The sequence below is a fragment of the Pongo pygmaeus genome, chromosome 19, assembly GCF_028885625.2.
Source record: "Pongo pygmaeus isolate AG05252 chromosome 19, NHGRI_mPonPyg2-v2.0_pri, whole genome shotgun sequence".
Classification (NCBI taxonomy): domain Eukaryota; kingdom Metazoa; phylum Chordata; class Mammalia; order Primates; family Hominidae; genus Pongo; species Pongo pygmaeus.
Window position 1 is genome coordinate 17,576,691 of NC_072392.2, and position 19,505 is coordinate 17,596,195.

General features: G+C 43.7%; 1 protein-coding gene and 1 pseudogene across 1 annotated transcript in view; both read right to left on the bottom strand.

Moving 5' to 3' along the window:
- Positions 1–10,501, bottom strand: part of LOC129017497 (HEAT repeat-containing protein 6-like) — a 33,816-nt pseudogene extending 23,315 nt beyond the window's left edge.
- The window catches only part of LOC129017499 (misshapen-like kinase 1), a 42,575-nt gene continuing 28,315 nt past the window's right edge, over positions 5,246–19,505 (bottom strand). Inside the window, 6 exon segments of the mRNA XM_054458127.2 lie at positions 5,246–6,134; positions 7,312–7,453; positions 14,675–14,851; positions 15,495–15,539; positions 16,096–16,194; positions 17,291–17,335. The gene's annotated coding sequence lies outside the window, so the exon portion shown is untranslated.

The following is a 19,505-nucleotide window of genomic DNA, read 5'->3' on the forward strand; positions in this document are numbered from 1 at the left end:
TGAGTTTAAATTTACTATGCTAACAACCCTAAACTGAAATAAAATTCAAGGTAGGCTTTTAGGGTAGTAGTGATGCAAATCATAGAAAACACACACAGCAATCTATTAAAAATAAGCCACAACTTAAATCTAAATAAACATAAATGTACCAAAGTTGGTCAAGAAGCACTGGATTCTGATTGCTGTGGTTTGATAGGTGTTCACCCATCATACTGAGGAAGTGGAGTTGGGTATAACACCGTGGGCATCTCTATGTTTAGTCCAGGGAGTCTGTGAAACATGAATTTCTAATAATGATGAATAAGGACACACACACACACACACACACACACACAAAACCATTAATCATAAACCATTAATCATAAAACAGAACTATTTACCATGTCTGGATCAGAACACTCACAGATTAATGTTCAAAAGCCTACTAAGGAAATATAAATGAGACAGAAAATAGATACCTTGAAGGCATAGGGCTTAAAGAAGAGCTGAAGTTTATCTGGCCTCCAGCTGGATCTGGTTTGGTCAGATCAAATCAAGTCTGGTTTTAGTTTCCTTATTTATTTATAAAATTTATCCAATTACTTTGTCTGTCTATAATTTTTTAAACCAATTTGTCATTTTTATTTACCTATCTCCACCTATAGCTACCTCTCTATTTGATGTGGGAGCAAGAGAATGCCACAAGGAAAGAATTACTTCTTACTTTGCTGGCTGAAGAAGCTGGGTCCCCGGAGATGCTGGCCTGACTTTCCCACTGACTGGCACGCTCGGAAGCTGCCCACTGACACATGTCTTGGTTGGCCTGCCTACTACTTGGAGGAGAAAGCCAAGGAGAAGCACTGGCTCTTCTTCTAAGTACAAACAGGTACAACATAGTCTGTAATTAAATCTTCTACAGGTCATACCCCCCTACCTATTCCCTTCCCAAGACTCATAGATAATTTTAAAATTTTGATGCATTTATTAAATGGAGATTTATTATTTTCTGTTAATATTAAGTGTCTTTGAATATGAACATTTTTGTCTACTCTCTCAAAATATATGTAAAAACTTTTAATACCTCAAAGTTAGCCTTAGAATAAGGATGTGAAGTGGTGCTTGTACCATGGGTTGAAACAGGAAAGACAATGATCATATGAAGACTTGCCTTACCTTTAGCACAGCTAAAAGTGCTCCAAGTTCATTAGTCTGTGTTAGTTTCATTCTCCCACCATTTAGAAATGACTGTATATCTTTTAATGCATTTTGCAATAACTAGGGGGAAAAGGGAGACCCAGTTAGAAGGCAGAATAAAATCTGGTTGTCCAGGAATCAATTTACTAGCACCACTTAGGATAGAAGAGGGACAGTCTCTAGATGATGAAAAAAACTTTTAGACACACACATACACACACAAAGCAGAGATGCAGATCCAAGGAGATGGGATAAACTACCATGAATTCTTTTCTAGAAGAAAAGAATAATGAAGTGGTCTTATTGTACATGTTTACAAACCACTATGTACAAATGGTGAGCAAGAAAAAAGACAGAAGATGTTTAGCAAGAAAAATGTGATAATGGATAAAAAAGATAGCACAGATCAGAATTGCTGAAGCTCTGTAATATGGCAAACCCAGCCCTCTTAAAAGCAAGGCCATGTATATGGGAACAGATGATAAATTATAAAAACTTGGTTTCTGGAGGGCAATTCTGACCAAGATTGATTTCTTGACTCAGTAATCTCATTTCTAGAACTCTCTCCTTAAGAAACACTTCCTACATTGGGATGATGTGAACTGTAGCCTTGTTTGAAATAGTGGGAAAATTTTAAAAACTTCAATTTTGATGATTATGATATGATTATAAAAGAAGCTAACCCTCTGCTAAATGTAAAACTCAACAACAATAACAACAGGCCCTTTGAATGCTTTATTTCATATACTTCTCATAAGAACCCCACAATGTGCTTATATCAGTCCCTTTTCAGGGAGGGACATGGAGGCTCCAAGAAGTTAATTTGTCCAAGGTCTCCCAGCCATAGCAGTTAGAAAGTATGAGGTATATTAACAGCAACCGAATAGATGTCCCAGAGATATTAAGTTTTAACAAAACAAGAAGGTTACAAAACAGCATGTTAAGTATGATCCCATTTAAAGTTGTAATTCTCATTTACATATAGAAAAAAAATCTGAGGGCACGTAGCACAAATTGTCTTCAGTGGCTATATCTGAGCAGGAGACTAGAAGGAAGTTTATCTTAGATATAGAACATTTGAAATGTGTTACTCTAAATTTAAAAGATGTTAACAAACTGTCATTTGCATCATATTTTTAAAAAAGAAATAAAATACTGCAGATATATTTGGTGAAATCTCTCTTCACTTTCATCTTAAAGACAGTCACCAGCCCACAACTATTGCTTTTATATTCAGAAGGAAAAAGAACAGTTTCCTCTAAAAACCTAGAATTGCAAAATATAACAAATAAAAAGCTTCTTATAATTTAAACCAAAATGGTATGATTTTCATCTTTTTAGGTTACAAACATTTCATATATGTGTATTTCTCTAGACAAAGCTAATAATGCAAATTAAACTCGTTAGTAACACTTTTCCAATCTGCTTCTAGACACATCCGCAACATTCACTATATCAATGATAGTCCACTTACCATGCAAAATGTGATATCATTCATATCAGATGATTTTGGAGATTGTAAAATAGTCAGGAAAGCTTGGAAACAGACATTTTGGTAGGGCTCCTCCAAATATGGCTGTCCTGGCACACTAAATGCATACAGAGAAAACAACTCAAGCTCAGTCTCCTTTAAAATGAGGCTTGCAAAAGACTAATTAAAAATAGCAGTCATACATGAACAGACACTTCTCAAAAGAAGACATTTATGCAGCCAAAAAACACAAGAAAAAATACTCACCATCACTGGCCATCAGAGAAATGCAAATCAAAACCACAATGAAATACCATCTCACACCAGTTAGAATGACAATCATTAAAAAGTCAGGAAACAACAGGTGCTGGAGAAGATGTGGAGAAATAGGAACACTTTTACACTGTTGGTGGGACTGTAAACTAGTTCAACCCTTGTGGAAGTCAGTGTGGCGATTCCTCAGGGATCTAGAACTAGAAATTCCATTTGACCCAGCCATCCCATTACTGGGTATATACCCAAAGGACTATAAATCATGCTGCTATAAAGACACATGCACACATATGTTTATTGCGGCATTATTCACAATAGCAAAGACTTGGAACCAACCCAAATGCCCAACAATGATAGACTGGATTAAGAAAATGTGGCACATATACACCACGGAATACTATGCAGCCATAAAAAATGATGAGTTCATGTCCTTTGTAGGGACATGGATGAAATTGGAAATCATCATTCTCAGTAAACTATCGCAAGAACAAAAAACCAAACACCGCATATTCTCACTCATAGGTGGGAATTGAACAATGAGAACACATGGACACAGGAAGGGGAACATCACACTTCGGGGACTGTTGTGGGGTGGTGGGAGGGGGGAGAGATAGCATTGGGAGATATACCTAATGCTAGATGACGAGTTGGTGGGTGCAGCGCACCAGCATGGCACATGTTTACATATGTAACTTACCTGCACGTTGCGCACATGTACTATAGAGCCTAAAGTATAATAATAATAATAATAATAATAATAATAATAATAAAATAAATAAATAAATAAAATTAAAATAAAATAAAATAAAAAAATAGCAGTCATATAGACTATTGGAGTTGGAACATACCTTTGAATTCAACTATGCTATGGAAAATTATTATTTTGGTTAAGTAGTTACTGCTGGGGGACAGGCACAGGGCTAGAATGAATATAGAAGAAGGGTGGTTTCCATATGGAAAGGTTACAAAAGTTTGTGGTAGAAAAAGTATGGAGAAAGAAAAATCTTGTTTTAGTTCTGCTGTTCAGTCCTAGGAGGGAAATAATCCAGACAGGTCCTGTCAAGCTAGAATCACACATCTGTGCCTGCCTTCCTACTCGCTGGACAGCGCTGTGCTATGCAGAGACGAGTTCACATTTGTGCTGCTCGTTGTCTACTGCTTACTGTGAGAATCGAGGGTGAGCAGCTGGGGCTGTTTCCATCTTCTTCAAAGAAAAGAAATTGCCTTTTACAGATACATCTCACCAGCACTTAAATCTGCATGAATATATCCTTCTAAAAACTTAATATGCTTATTAGACTTTATACCAATAGAAAACAAAATTTTGACATACTGCACATTAAGTCACTATTACCACATTTTAGGAATATGGTCTTAGTCTATTTTTTCCTTCTTTACAAGCAATATTAACATTAACAAACAACCTAAGATGATTTTATTAGTAAAGTACACGGGAAATGCAAAGTTAGTTATTTGTCTAAGTTGGTTCTGGCTTCAGGCAGAGGGAACTACCTACAAAGGGCCCAATAGAGGCACTATCTTATTACCATTGAGAAACTTGACTGGAGCCACATACCTGAGACGCAAGTTTGCCATACAAGGTACTGTAGCTCTCCTGACTTCAGGATCAGACTGAGCCAAGTCACTCAACTTCATTAAGAGTCCGGTCTTGCCTAGCAGCTGTGGGAGGTACTAAGAAAAATAAGAGTCAATGTAGGTCAAAGAAAAGTTTCTAGGAAAATATTACATTTTAGACAGATTTCTTCTTTCTCTTTCTTTTTTTTTAACTAAATGGCAGTTAAGCACCAAAAGACTAGCTGTTAGATGAATGTCAGATGGATATGCAAAGATATGCCAAAAAGCATCAGTAACAATCATTACTCCCAGCCTGGGTAGCTGCTGATGCTCTTTAGTGTGGCCGCATGGCTGATGGGTAATGATAATATTAAGAATAATGCTTACTATTTACCGAGGGCCATGAACTTGACAAGTATTGTCTCACTTCATCCTCAGAGTAACTATTTTTTTTTTTTTTTTGAGATGGAGTCTCGCTCTTTCGCCCAGGCCTGACTGCAGTGGTGCTATCTCAGCTCCCTGCAAGCTCTGCCTCCCAGGTTCATGCCATTCTCCTGCCTCAGCCTCCCAAGTAGCTGGGACTACAGGCGCCTGCCACCGCGCCTGGCTAATTTTTTGTATTTTTAGTAGAGACGGGGTTTCACCGTGTTAGCCAAGATAGTCTCGATCTCCCGACCTCTTGATCCACCCACCTCAGCCTCCCAAAGTGCTGGGATTACAGGCGTGAGCCACTGTGCTCGGCCCAGAGTAACTATTTTATACACAAGGAAACAAGGCCCAGAGTGGTTGAATAAGAATTGCTAGAGATTAGTGGCAAGATAGAAACCTGAACACAGTGTTGGCACCAGAGCCTGTGCTCCTGGCCTTTCAAAGGAAGGATAAAGCACTTTAAACTACCTTTTGACATTTTGAGCCACTGCAGTACACCAGAGCTGCCAGGGCTTGAAGAATTTCCATGTGTGTCCAGGAACTACACTGATGAATAGCCGAAATAGTATATGCCAACAGGAAATCCAAGTGCTGTTCATCAACAATTACCTAACAGCACAGGAAAAGATATATTCTGATGCAACTTTTAAAAAATATTATTCTTTTATGGACATGTATGTGCACTTGAATCAAGCTGTATAAAAGAGTGTGTGTCTGTCATTTATGTGTCAAAAGGATCACCTCTAAAGGGCCTAAAAGTTTGATCAATGTAGGGGCCTTTTCCCCGCCCCACACTGTTGCTCGCTTCTTCCTCTTTAGTAAAGTAGAACTTGATAAAGTCCTTGTAATTTTTCCTTGAACTAACCAGACATTGGCAGCTGTGAATACACAGATATGAGTATTTCAATGCACTGAAATTTAATTAAACTGCCTTATACATAATAAACACTCAACGAATACACAGTGAACCAATATAACTGCTAAATACCTACTGCATCTCTAACATGACATGAGGAATACACCATGAAGAGAGGGCATATCCCTCCTGTCAAGGAGCTGATAAGGTTGTTGGGACAGACCAGGCTAATCCAAGTGTCAATTCATGGACAATTGAGAGAAACTGTCACCAAGTGCTGGAAAGCTGGTAAGGCGCTATAGGTGCCACTGGTGATCCGGAACATCTCCAATTGCCAGTGTTACAAAGATGATACACCTAAGAATAGTAAACAGACAGAAGCTACCCCATGTTAGTTTCAAAGATTCTAAACTGAAAACAGCCTTACTCCATGCAGCAGACACTGTTGGTTACCTACTAGCATCCATTTCTTCCTTCCCTACTGGCAGAGTACTAATTTAATTGCATGTCCACCTCTCCCATGTGAGACCTAAGGGTAAACACTAATTAGTTTAAGAGAGTGGGGCAACCTGGGGCAACCTTAACCCCCAAGGAACATTTGGCAATGGCTGTATACATTTTTGACTGTCACAATTGGAGAGGTGCTACTGGAGTCTAGTGGGTAGCAGCCAAGGATGCTGCTAAACATTGCACGATGTGCAAGACAGCCCCTAAAACAATCATCTGAGCCAAAATACCAATAGTTCTGATGTAGGCTAATTGTGGCTGCACATTTTAAGCATCGAGGGAGCTTAAGCCCTCCTCCAGGTGATTCTAATGTGTAGTGAATGTTGAAACTACCAGCTGGAGCCATTCTCCTGCTTAAAGACTGGTTTAGAGAGGTATTTACATGACCTAAGTCTCTCCAGCAAGATACTGGGGAGTCTGCTAGAGAGTTTATAGGACATGTTTCCTTACTCTTAAGTACAAGAGACACAACATAAAATAAAGTTATTTAGCTTCTGCTGAACATTAATCATTTCTTTGGCATGGGATGTCCAGAACTGGCACAGTCATCTTATGACTGTGAGAGATGCTAGCTGAGGATAACCCACATGCTAAGGATGGTGAAGGGAAAGATGAGCCTCTTATTATCAAGGAGCTACAGATGCCTCCCTTGGCACTTGGGACATGGAGTGATTCCTTTTTCTTTATTTTTAAAAAAATTGTTTAGTGACTCTGGGATGGTTTTTCTGTTTTTTGCATCCAAAAGCATCCTAATTCACATAATGCTAGTTGATATGTTTTGTGCTCTTAAATATATTCACATACTCATGTGGTAACAGTCTTAAATAAATAACTGGAGTCTTTTTATCCTGCTGTCCCCTTGGCCCCAAGCTACTTCTTATATTTTAGAAGCATCAAAAGTAGACCACAAAAATGGTAGCTTCAGGAAAGGGGAAAAATATTGGTAGGAGAGAGGCAGGGGATTATTTCAATTTATTCTTAGATATATTTTGTTCAAGTGTATCTTTCATAAGAAATTATAAATTACCTGGGCGTGGTGATGGGCGCCTGTAGTCCCAGCTACCTGGGAGGCTGAGGCAGGAGAATGGTGTGAACCCGGGAGGCAGAGCTTACAGTGAGCTGAGATCGTGCCACTGCACTACAGCCTGGGCAACGGTGTGAGACTCCATCTCAAAAACAAACAAAAAAAAAGGAAATTATAAGCTTGGGGGACCTGAATGATATTGGTTTACTGAACCAAACAGAAAGGCATACAACTAATAGACAAACTTCTAGAATTCTACAGAATAATTTTTTTTGGATCAGAGTTATATTTGCTTTAAAAGCATTCTTATAGCATCTCCAACAACAGCCTATCATACCTACTACAGATGTAGTATTTCAAAGGTATCTACTTACTCTCAAAGTTCATGATATGAATTCTAGAGTTACCCACATGATTACCTATAATCTGTTAAGTAAGTGGTGGATAAGCTGGGACACTTTGCTGACAAGATGATTCTGATTAAGAGGTACCAGTCGGTAAGCCTGGACAAGAAGAGCGCTAACGTCCTACCAAAAAACAAAAAAAGGTAAAGAAGAGGTAAAATACTTATTAGTCAAGTGAGGATCCTCAAAACACAGCCAAATAGGAAAATAAAAGTAAATATTCACATTCAAAATGGGGAAAGAAAATGTGAGGCAGGAAGGAAAAAAATGAAGTGATAGCACAAAAATAGGATGTGCTAAAAAAGAAGGAAAAAGCCAGGCACAGTGGCTCACACCTAATCCCAGTTCTTTGGGAGGTCAAAGCGGGAGGACTGCTTGAGCCCAGGAGTTCAAGGTCACAGCGAGCTATGATCTTGCTGCTGCACTCCAGTCTGGATGACAGATTTGAGACCTTGTCTCTTAAAAAAAAGAAAAGAGAAAAAAAAAAAAAGGAAAACAATCAGTATGGTTTTGGTCAGGCTGAAGACTCTGTTCTCTACATATGTAGAGACAGTATAATTAAATAACCAAAGAAAGGCTTCTAGGGTATAAAAGCACAAACTGAAGTTAAAAATATCAAAAGGTAAGTGAACCAGATTTTCAATGCCGTTGGGAAAAATCAGTCCTAACTCCTAACACTTCTACGGATTTTACGAATAATTAGGGAATTCTTAAAAAAAAAAAAAAAAAAAAAAAAAAAGAGGGACCTATTTGCAAGTCCCACTCTTCATTCATCCATTGATGTTTATAGAATGACAAGGTTCTCAGCACCTACTATGTGCCATAGCGTGCTAGGTTTTTGGGCTCCAAAGGTCAAACATGTTCCTGAAACTCAAAGAGCTCACAAACTAGTGAGAGAGAAAGAAACACAACAAATAATTAAAATAAGGTGAATTAAGTGCTGAAAGAATAACGTACAAACTCTGTCCAGGAACAGTAATTAGGGAGGCCTTGTGGAGGTGATTGTAAAGCAGAATCTGGAATGATTTGAAGGATGAGGAGAAATTTTCCAGATAGGGCATCAAAAAACACTGCAAGCAAAGTGGACAGAGTATGCAAAAACCTGGAGGTGTGAAACACCAGTAGGTGCCTGAAGAAAAGCAAGTTTTAAATGACTGCACACAGGAACAAACGGGGGAGTAAAAGGAGAGAATGGAAAGGCACGAAGTTTTGTTGCAAAAGTATCAAATTATACAAATACAGCTAAAGTCCTCGACTACTGCCTTAATCTCAGTCTGCTTCCTAATGACACACACTATTATTCTGTTGTCAATTCTTTCAGACCTTTTACTTTGCACATATAAACACACATATTTTAAAATCCCTCCTCCAGCTTCATACTGATCTCATTCTGTATGAATTGTTCTGTAACTTGCTCCAACCATTTACCAATATGTATTGAAGACTTTTCCAAAGCACATTTTAAATTTTATGATCAATTATTTTTTTTCCTCCTAAAGAAAAGATCATTCTGGCAGCAGAGGAATGACTGGCTTGGAGAGGAGCGAGACAGCAGGCAGGAGATCAGTCAGAGGAGACCAGCAGAACAGTCCAGGCATAAGTCGCCTTGCCTGAGGTCTAAGACACTCGCTATGGGAACAGACAGGAGGGGATGAACTGAGAAATATATATGAGACACATTCTGAAATATCTGAATTGGACAGGATCTGGGATGAAGGAGGGAAGAACCAGTGTTTGTGTCTTGTGTGACTTGGTGGATGGTGCATGTGTGTTGGAAGGTGGGATGGGCTGGGGACGGGAATGTGTGTTTGGAGCTAATGAATTTCATCTTTTGGAACTGTCTAGTTTGAGATGCCTGTGTAAGCAGGCAACTTGCACCACTTCCCTCTTTCCTACATAGGGCCAGAAGGCCATGGTGTCAACAGTTGAAAGAATTCATTAATTTAAGGCCTGATGTGTGTAAGATTACTCAGAAAGATGGCAGAGGGGAAGAGCTAATGTGTAGGAACAGAAAACGCAGGGGCTTTGTGGCGGAGTTTTGTATAGTGTATTTTTATGAGCTTCAGTATTTTCATAAGCAAAAAAGACCTAATACTACCCAAGTTCTAAGATTCCCACGTGGTCCATGTACCATGTAGGCAATAAACAGTAGTAATGCATTTTGTCAACAAAGTGTTCTGGGTGCATAGAGAGAGAGTCAAGGAGGGTGCGGGCCGATGGAAAGGGGTATCAGAGAGGAAACCTGACGCATTATCAGAGCAGGAGTCTCAAGTTGCATTTTGAATGACTCCAGCATGCCAAGCGCTGCAGGGTCTTCCGAATGGAGAACTAAGAATGTGCCAAGGTAGGAGGGGGCACGCCAGCCTGAAACTAAATCATCAGGCGCGAGAGTGGGAAGAGCAGGGAAAGGAAGGCGGAGGCCACCAGCTGAGTTCACCGAGGGGTGATGCCGGGACCAGCAGGGACCGCACCGGCTCTCTCCGGAGCGCGCCGACTACTTCCGGGGCCATGCCACTGCCCTCGCTGTAGTTCTCGGAGATGAGCCGATCGAAGAGCAGGTGGATCTCGGTGCGGGTGGAGCTGCTGTCATCAGGGCGCAGGGCGCAGAGCCTGGCGGACAAGCGGCGAAACCCACTGCCTCACTCAGGGATTGATTCTCGCGGTGCTTCCCGCCGGTGCACGGAAAGCAACCAGCAAGCAACTTGCACAGCAGCCATCTTTTCTACGTGGTTCGGGTTGGGGTCGGGGGCGGGGGAGGAAAGAGTCCCAGGGAAATACTTCGGGGGCATCATCCCGCTCCGCGCGCTAGTTCCGGAAGTACCTTTTTTAGACCGGACTGGGACGCAGAGGGGTTTCCATGACTACGGGACCCTTCTGACTAGTACTCCGCAAATGCTTGTCACAAATTGGCTTGGAGGCCGGGCGCGGTGGCTCACGCCTGTAATCCCAGCACTCTGGGAGGCCGAGGCCAGCGGATCACGAGGTCAGGAGATCGAGACCATCCTGGCTAACACGGTGAAACCCCGTCTCTACTAATAATACAAAAAACTTAGCAGGGCGTGGTGGCGGACGCCTGTGGTCCCAGCTACTCAGGAGGCTGAGGCAGCAGAATGGCGTGAACCTGGAAGGCGGAGCTTCTAGTGAGCTGAGGTCCTGCCACTGCACTCCAGCCTGGGTGACACAGCGAGACTCTTTCTCAAAAAAAAGGCCGGGTGCGGTGGCTCACGCCTGTAATCCCAGCACTTTGGGAGGCCGAGGCGGGCTGATCACGAGGTCAGGAGGTCGAGACCATCCTGGCTAACACGGTGAAACCCCGTCTCTCCTAAAAATACAAAATATTAGCCGGGCGAGGTGGCGGGCGCTTGTAGTCCCAGCTACTCGGGAGCCTGAGGCAGGAGAATGGCCTAAACCCCGGGGGGCGGAGCCTGCAGTGCCAAGATCGCGCCACTGCACTCCAACCTGGGTGACAGCGAGACTCCGTCTCAAAAAAAAAGAAGCAAAACTGGGTATGTGCGTTTTAGAGGTGTTGTACTTTTTCAGCATTACAAATGAATAGAGATGAGTAGCAAGTTACTTTGGTCCACAGATTTTTGGTATCTTAACTAGTTTTGGATCTCTTCCACTAAAGGGATTGCCTGTTGAACATTGTTAGGAATGTAAACTGAAGGCAAACTGCCTGGGTTTGAATTTTGTTCTGTCCCTTGCACCCTGCCTGGCTTCAAATCCTAGCTCTGCTTATTACGTTCTTTTAAGGGGATGATCTTTGAGCAAATGTCTTAGCTTCTGTTTTCCCAAGTAAATGGACACAATAGTTGCTACCTTGTGAAAGATTCGTGTAATTGACCAGCGTTTACCCAGCAGCATCAGTGTTCAGTTTCAGTCATTGGTGATTCTGCAGTTGGACTGTGAGGGGGTGTTGGGATGGAGGAAAAGATAACTTTTGATAACCAAGAGGCCGCTTTTCTCTGCTTTTGTGTCAAAAGGGGAGAAGGGAGTTTGGAGAGGGAAACGAATTCTGTTCAATACTAAGCTCTCTTCCTCAAAATCAGAAGTGCATAGAATGTGTATTAATTTACAGAATTTCTAGACTTCAACAATCTGATTTTTTTTTAAATTTACTTTTATTTTTTCAGGTTGAGACTGAGCTAAAAATCTGGCGACGTTCTGGATGTACTGGACAAACATCTCATTCCAGCAGCTACCACTGGCAAGTCCAAGGTTTTCTATTATGAAATGTAGGTTCTATACTAACAATTAACAAGTGTACTTCAATAATTTTAAATGCTCTCAGGAATAATTGGCTTTGTTTCTTTTTTTTTCTTAGACATTTCATATTATTTTCCTTATTAAATATAACCAAAAATTCCACAGAAATTCACTGAGGAGCCTCTAAATATCAACAAAATTATCACTTGAAAGACTAGAATTAAACAAGCAAATGGTTCCAAGAAATGACATGAGCGTATTAATCATAAAATTTCTGCATGAAACATTCAGCCAGCACTGTGCAATGTGTGGCCATTTGGGGGAGGGGAATGAGATAAGTCCCATGAAAGCAAAAGAATATAAATAAGTAAAACAAAGGCTAATACATTTTTATAATAGCCTGACCATCTTTTTATTCCAACATTAACTAGCCTTCTAACATTAAACAATTATTTTTAAATAAAAGTTGGAAACCTACATAGAAGAAAGTCATGATTCTAAAAAGGCCAACTTTTAATCTTACATTTTCCTTTCTAGTGTAGAACCTACATTTCATAATAGAAAACCCTGGACTTGCCAGTGGTAGCTGCTGGGATGAGGTGTTTGTCCAGTGCATCCAGAATGTTGCCACAGATTAACTTCATAGCTCAGTCTCAACCTGAAAAAATAAAAATATATTTTAAAAAATCAGATTGTTGAAGTCTAGAAATTCTGTAAATTATTGCACATCCTATCTACCTCTGGTTTTGTGGAAGAGAGCTTAGTATTAAAGAGAATTCGTTTCCCTCTCCAAACTCCCTTCCCTTTTGACACAAAAGCAGAGAAAAGCTGCCTCTCAGTTATCAAAAGTATCTTTTCCTTTCTGCATGCAATTAAGTACTACACACACACACCACCCCCACCCCAGCACCCCCTCACAGTCCAGCTGCAGAATCACCAATGACTAAAACTAAATAAACACTGATGCTACTTGGTAAACGCTGGTCAATTACACGAATCTTTCACAAGGTAGCAACTATTGTGTCCATTTACTTGGGAAAACAGAAGCTAAGACATTTGCTCAAAGGTCATCCCCTTAAAAGAACATAATAAGCACAGCTAGGATTTGAAGCCAGGCAGGGTGCAACGGACAGAACAAAATTCAAACCCAGGCAGTTTGCCTTCAGTACTTACATTCCTAACAACGTTCAACAGGCAATCCCTTTAGTGGAAGAGATCCAAAACTAGTTAAGATACCAAAAATCTATGGACCAAAAAAACTATTGCCACTCATCTCTATTCATTTATAATGCTGAAAATGCACAGCACCTCTAAACGCACATACCCAGCTTGCTTCCTATTTTTTCTCTTCTTCTTTTTTTGAGACGGAGTCTTGCTTTGTCCCTCAGGCTGGAGTGCAATGGCGTAATCTCAGCTCACTGCAACCTCCGACTCCCGGGTTCACACCATTCTCCTGCCTCAGCCTCCCGAGTAGCTGGGACTACAGGCAGCCACCACCATGCCCGGCTAATTATTTTTTTGTATTTTTAGTAGAGATGGGGTTTCACCGTGTTAGCCAAGATGGCCTTGATCTCCTGACCTTGATCTCCCAAAGTGCTAGCTAGCAAAGGGAAGCAGGAAGCAAAGAGAGTAGCTGATACGTTGGGAGAAGATGTGAAAAGTTCTTCACACCTTCACATCACATAGAAAGCAAGAGAGAGAGCAAGAAGGGTAGGATTAGAGTCAAAGCAAAGCAGCCATGTGTGTGCCTGGGAGCTTCCATCTGGGGTAGACTGCTGAATTCTCTCACTCATTCTGGCCCATTCCAGCCCAATGTGCTGATGGCTGTTTTAGCCGTTTTTGTTGTTGTTGTTGTTGTTGGTTTTATAATGACTCTGCCTCCGTTCTATTCTCTACCCTTTGACAAAAGTCTCATGCAAATATTTAATACTTAAACCCCACTCTATTTGAAATATCTTCCTAGGTGGGTGTCCCAGCGTTTAGTTTCCTCCCTGCTAATTCACTCCTGCTGTGTCCACCTTCCTCACATGCCTCTGTAATCAAGCCATTGCCCTGCTCTAAAGCGGGCATTTGCTTTGGGTTGGGGTAAGGACAGGGAGCACTTGGGGTTGGGAGCAAGGGGAACTGGCCTCGTGTCCTGCTAGGCCAGTTCCTATGGCCAGAGAAAAGGGCTCTGCCTGGGGACTTAACTCCTTTGCTCAAGGTTTGAACTTTTGGCTGAAAGACATAGGCTGAGTCTCCAGCATCCGAAGACATTTTCCCAAAATTTTAGTAAGTCCCTGCTCTGATTTGTTTTCTCTTCCCTTCCCATCTTCTCTTTACAGATGATCACAGCCAAGACTGCTGGTCAATCTAGGCTGCTGATTTGCAGACAGCTGGAGTGAACGTCTGTGTTTGCCTGCCCTGAATCTTCTCCGTGTTCTTCCAGTTCCATCAACTCAGCTGTCCTTTGGAGAGCCATCCCCAGCAAACACCCTCAGCCATGTGGCATTCTGACTCCAGGGCTGGATGGACATTGACCAAAGCCAGGCCAGCCTTCACTGTCAGTGCTGGAGAAGACAGGCCATCTTTCTGCTGGCGTTGCCAAGCTGGAAGGACGCATACCTGGAGCCCTGCGCTGCAGGAGCTTTTTGGTTGCTTGGACCAATACTTTTCTTTTAAGGAAAACCACAGAGTCACTTGCCAACACCCCACCAGCAAGAGAAAGCCACATCCACACCTCTGGGGAAGAGGCCCCTGGGTGGTGACTCACTTACCAGCTCCCACTTTGTACAGGGCCCTTCCTCTGGAGTAACCCAGCATGCGGCAGAAGACAGTGGCATCAGAATTGTGCCACTCATCATCGCAAATGGTCCCTCAGGTACCACTGTAGTAAACTTCAGCCCAGCCTCGGTTATGACTGCTGACAATCCTGACGGACACTGTGTTTTCACCTGGGTGAAGAAACACAGGTGGGAGAGGCGAGGAAGCCCCCTTGGGGCTTTGGGTAAGTGCGGGCTCTTTCTTTTCATTTTGGAGTTCTACAGTTAAGGAAAAGAAATGCCCCTGCTTGACTGTCACCAGAGCCTGGAAGATCCCACTTTGTAGAACCAACCCAACCTGGCATGCAGCCTCTGTGCATCTGGGGCCTGCAGGCACAAGGCCAGGGGGGCAGGTGCCCCTGTGGCTGGTTTGCAAATCGCATACGCCACGTCTTGTCATGTGTCGTGGAGAGAAAAAAAGAAAAGTTGAGAAAAGAGAAGGAAGGAAGCAAAGAATGGAGAGAGAGAGGGAAAGGAAGGAGGGAGGGAGAGGAAAGAAAGAAGGAAAAGGGGAGGGAGGGAGGGAGAGAGAAAAGGAAAGGAAGAAGTAGAAAGGGGGAAGGAAGGGAGAGAAGGAAGGAAGGGAGAGAGTGGCTGGGGAGGCAAACTGCTCTTCTGTGCTGTGGGCAGGCTCATTCAAGGGACTAGACCCTCAGCTCTTCCCCCAAATGAGAAATTTATTTGAGAACCAAGGTCTCTTCCCCCAACACACACAATTTTCAGGTACAGAATTGACTTTAAAGCACACATTAAAGAGAATATAAATAGTGATTACCTCTTTCACTTTTTTCTCCCTTCACTCCTTTCTCCCCAGAAGATCCTGTCATGAGGAGAAAACCCATACGGTTTGAAAGAAACCCAGGCAGGATGCCTTTGCCTGCATTTGCGGGAGTGGGGAGCGGGTGGAGTGGTGGGGGTGGTTAGACTCTCTCTGGGTCTCGCCCGTGGCCTGGCATTACGGGGACGGGATGTCCTGCGGGTGTCAATGATTGAGCAGGAAGAAATGGGCCTGAGCTACAGCAAGAGGGGTTGAAGTTAGATTGGTGAGGGACACTTGGTCTGGTCAGCGACATGGAGTGGGATGGGCTCATCTCCTTCATGGAAACCGTCCAGGGGTGCTGGGTTGTGGGGCATGGCTCAAGTGCACGTTCATGCCCCTGCCTCAGATGCTAGAGCTGCGCCTAACCCACTGCTGTGTGCTCCATGCCTAGGGCAACCCCCAGCGCAAGACTTATCAATTAAGGAAATAAACCTTTACCCTCCTGGGTTCTGAAAACCCCCAAAACTCTTAAAACAGGGCCTTTCCTATTTTAAGGTACAGAACTGGCTGTAAAGCATAGTCCTAAGAAGCAAGGAATCAGATGCAGAGGCCTTACCTGTCACTCCCCAGTCTCCCTTCTGGCCAGCTGGTCCAGGGGCTCCCTTGGGGCCTGCCAGCCCCGGGCTCCCCTGTTCTCCCTTCACACCTGCAGGGCCTGGAAGGACAGACACTGCCCTGGTCAGGTGCCCTGCTTTGCCTTCCCAAGAGAGACCCAAGGGCCTTGCTGTTTAATAAATGAGTTACCCTTAACTGCCAGACCTCCCCCATGGCTGGGCTATCTGAATTTCAGCCCGTCTGTGGTCCATACAGGGGCTGCACTGATCTCTCAACTCTTAGGTAAATGCTGTTGAGAATAGGCAGGCTGAAATAGCTGGTGGTATTCCACAGATTTTTCATCCTTCTGGAATTACATAGTTATGTGGAAGTTCTAGCCATGCTAGGAGAATTTGCTGGAATGTTTCTAAGCCTCGATGTGTCCTTTAGTGAACTGAAATAGTAACAGAGGCCAGGTACAGTGGCTTCCTCCTGTAATCCCAATGCTTTGGGAGGCCAAGTCTGCAGTGAGCTATCCTGGCACCACTGCACTCGGGCCTGGGTGACACAGAGACTTTGTCTCTAAAAAAATTGAAAAAAAAATAAACCAAAACACAAAATGGTAATAGAATATCTAGCTTATGAGGAAGAAAAGTTGCTCAAGAATGTGTCTGAAAAATCTCACTTTTGCACTCACAGGGGCAGGGCTGTTGAGAGGCCTAGAAACACCCTGCAGCTGGTGCCAGCTCAGTACCCAACTGAAGCACAGGCTCTGGAGGTGAGGCTAAGAATAAGAAAGCCCAGCAACAGGCAGTGGGAGGCAGACAGGAGAGGCTTGGGGGCCAAGAAGAAGAGGCAAATGGGCCACAGCTGAGGTGGGGAAGCAGCAGCCGTGGATGGAGCAGAATGGGCACAGCTCCATGGCAGCTGCACAGCCTGGAGCCTCCGCCTGCACCCCCAGCTCTCCTGACATTTTTCCCCTTTGCCATCCTCAGCCCCTGCCCCACACTCTACACCCCTCAGGATGCTGAGTTCCTGTTGTTCCCAGGTTTTGCAGCAGAGAAATCTGAGGCTTGAGAAACACAGCCCTGGAGTCTTAACCTCCACTTTGGGAGAAGGTCACAGCTGTGCGTTCAAAGTCAACAAGACCTGCTCTCTGAGCGGGCAGGCCTTCCCCGTCATCACTCTGAGGGATGAAAATGCAGCCAGCCCTTTACCTGGAACTCCTGATTCTCCTTTTCTTCCTTGCTGTCCTTGAAGTCCTAAGATCAAAACAAAAAAGGGGGGGAGGAGATAATAAAACTTAGATATTAGACATTTTTAATCTTAGACAACCTCTACCTTTTGTCTGATTAATGCAGATGGAAAGGTACATTGGTTCTCCATGATTGTTTAAAGCCTCTTCAGCAGATCGTAAAAAGAGACAGTCTGCAGATGGATGAGAACAGGTGTGTTGGGAATGAAACAGCAAAGTACTGGATGAAAGCCTGGATTAGGCAGGCCCCGGATGCACCGCTAGCCTTCCCTGCCCATCAGTAACCTGACCTGGCATCTAAATCCAATCCCATTCCCTGCTGTTGCATTTATATTGGAAGAGAACTGGGAGATATTTGGTAAATAAAGTTATCTTTATTGCCAAGACTGTGAAGGGGGCTCAGTGGGCACCAGGAACTTCGGGGGTCCTCACCCATAGTAGATGCTCTACAAGTATTTGTTGGTTTATTTCATTGTGGCCTCCAGTGGCTAAAGATTCATGTGGCTAAAGGGTCTGATGTCCAGAAAATGGAAAAATAATAACTACAATCATTGGTGATGATCCTACTATAGTTAATGTTAAAGATCCCCCTTTCTTCCTTCTTTCCATCCATTCATCCTTTTTTTCAGTAAACTTTCATGGAAGACTGTCCGCAGCACCCTGCTGGGTCACTGTGAGATAATGGTTTGTTCATTTAGCAAGATCATGTCCTCTTGGTTTTAAGTGCCAATATTTATTTTATTTCAGAGAAATAGGACTCCTCAAGGCAGTTACACAAACTTGGGAAAATGCAAGCTCATTATTGACTATCAGTAACAGTTACTGGAGGGTAACAAGGGGAACACCAACAGCGAGTCATAAGTATCTGTGCCCCCGGCCAAGCAGGGAGCTCATTCCTCCTTGCAGTGGCCTCGGGGAAGTTTCTGCCTGCCCTGCCCTGCCACTCACTTCAATCCCTGGATTTCCCAAGCACCTGCAGTGTGCTGGTCAGTGGAGGGAGAGGCAAGGGGCTGGCAGACCTCTTCAGGGCCCCTTCTTGGAATAATGAGCAAGAGAAGTTGTGACTCCAGGGGCATTTCAGATCCCACCCCCAGGCTTGGCGCTGCCTGGGGCGGAGGGCCAGAGAGCCAAGGGGCTGGGAGCTGCCGCTGCAGACCCGGGCAACAAGAGAAGCAGGAAGCACCAGAAGATTCTGAGAGGGCAGCTACTTTTGTTCCTCGTGTTAGGGAAAGGGACAGAACCGAGGTTGGGATAGGTTTTTGTAAGCGCTGGAGGTGCGTTAGAGGTCAGCCCCTGGCAGACAGGCCCCAGCTTACACAGGGCCATTTGTGCACACACCTGTCCTCTGAATAGAATGCCTCACCCCTTTGGTTCACCTGGAGAACTCACATTTAGCTTGTAAACTCTGCAAAGATGTCAGATGTCACCACCTGTGAAGCCTTCCCTCCCTCTCCCATGACATGATATCCTTTCTCCCAAGGCGGTAAAGCAAAGTGGTTCCAAAGTCTGACAGCCCGGACTTGAGTCCACTTCTGTCTTATACCGACTTTGTGACCTTGAGCCAGGTGTCCCTGCTCTGAGCCTCAGTTTCCTTCTCTGAGTCTCCTTGTTGCCTTCTGAGGCATTTGTGAGGCTGAAATGAAATCGTGTGTGTCAAGTGCTGAGACCAGTGCCTGGCCAGTGCTGAATAAATGATGTCACAGGACCCACAGTGTCCTGTGTCCCCTCCAGGTGGGGAGCACCTCAGACACTGAGGTTGAGTCCACACATGAGCACCAGGATTGCTGCACAGCTAGCACCCAGCAAATGTCTGCTACTGACCTGAAGGACTTAGCTGAGATTGCCCAGGAGAAGCAACAGATGTTTCCCTTCTGCTTACCTGCATCTGAACAGCATATGTCAAGATGGGTTGGGCGAAAGATCACATTCTATATGTCTATGATGGTGATGAAGTAGGAAACAGTCCACATCCGGGGAGGTTACAGTGTCGTGGGGTCCCTGAACCCTGCCTCTAGGGACACGCTCTTCAAGTAGAGATTTCTGCAACATGGCACCCTCTGGGATGCGGAGAGAAGGGGCCGAGAGTCTGGATGTGGACTGGTTCCTGCTTCATCACCATCATAGACATATAGATGGTGGCCTTTCTCCCCACCAATCTTGACATACACTGTTCACAT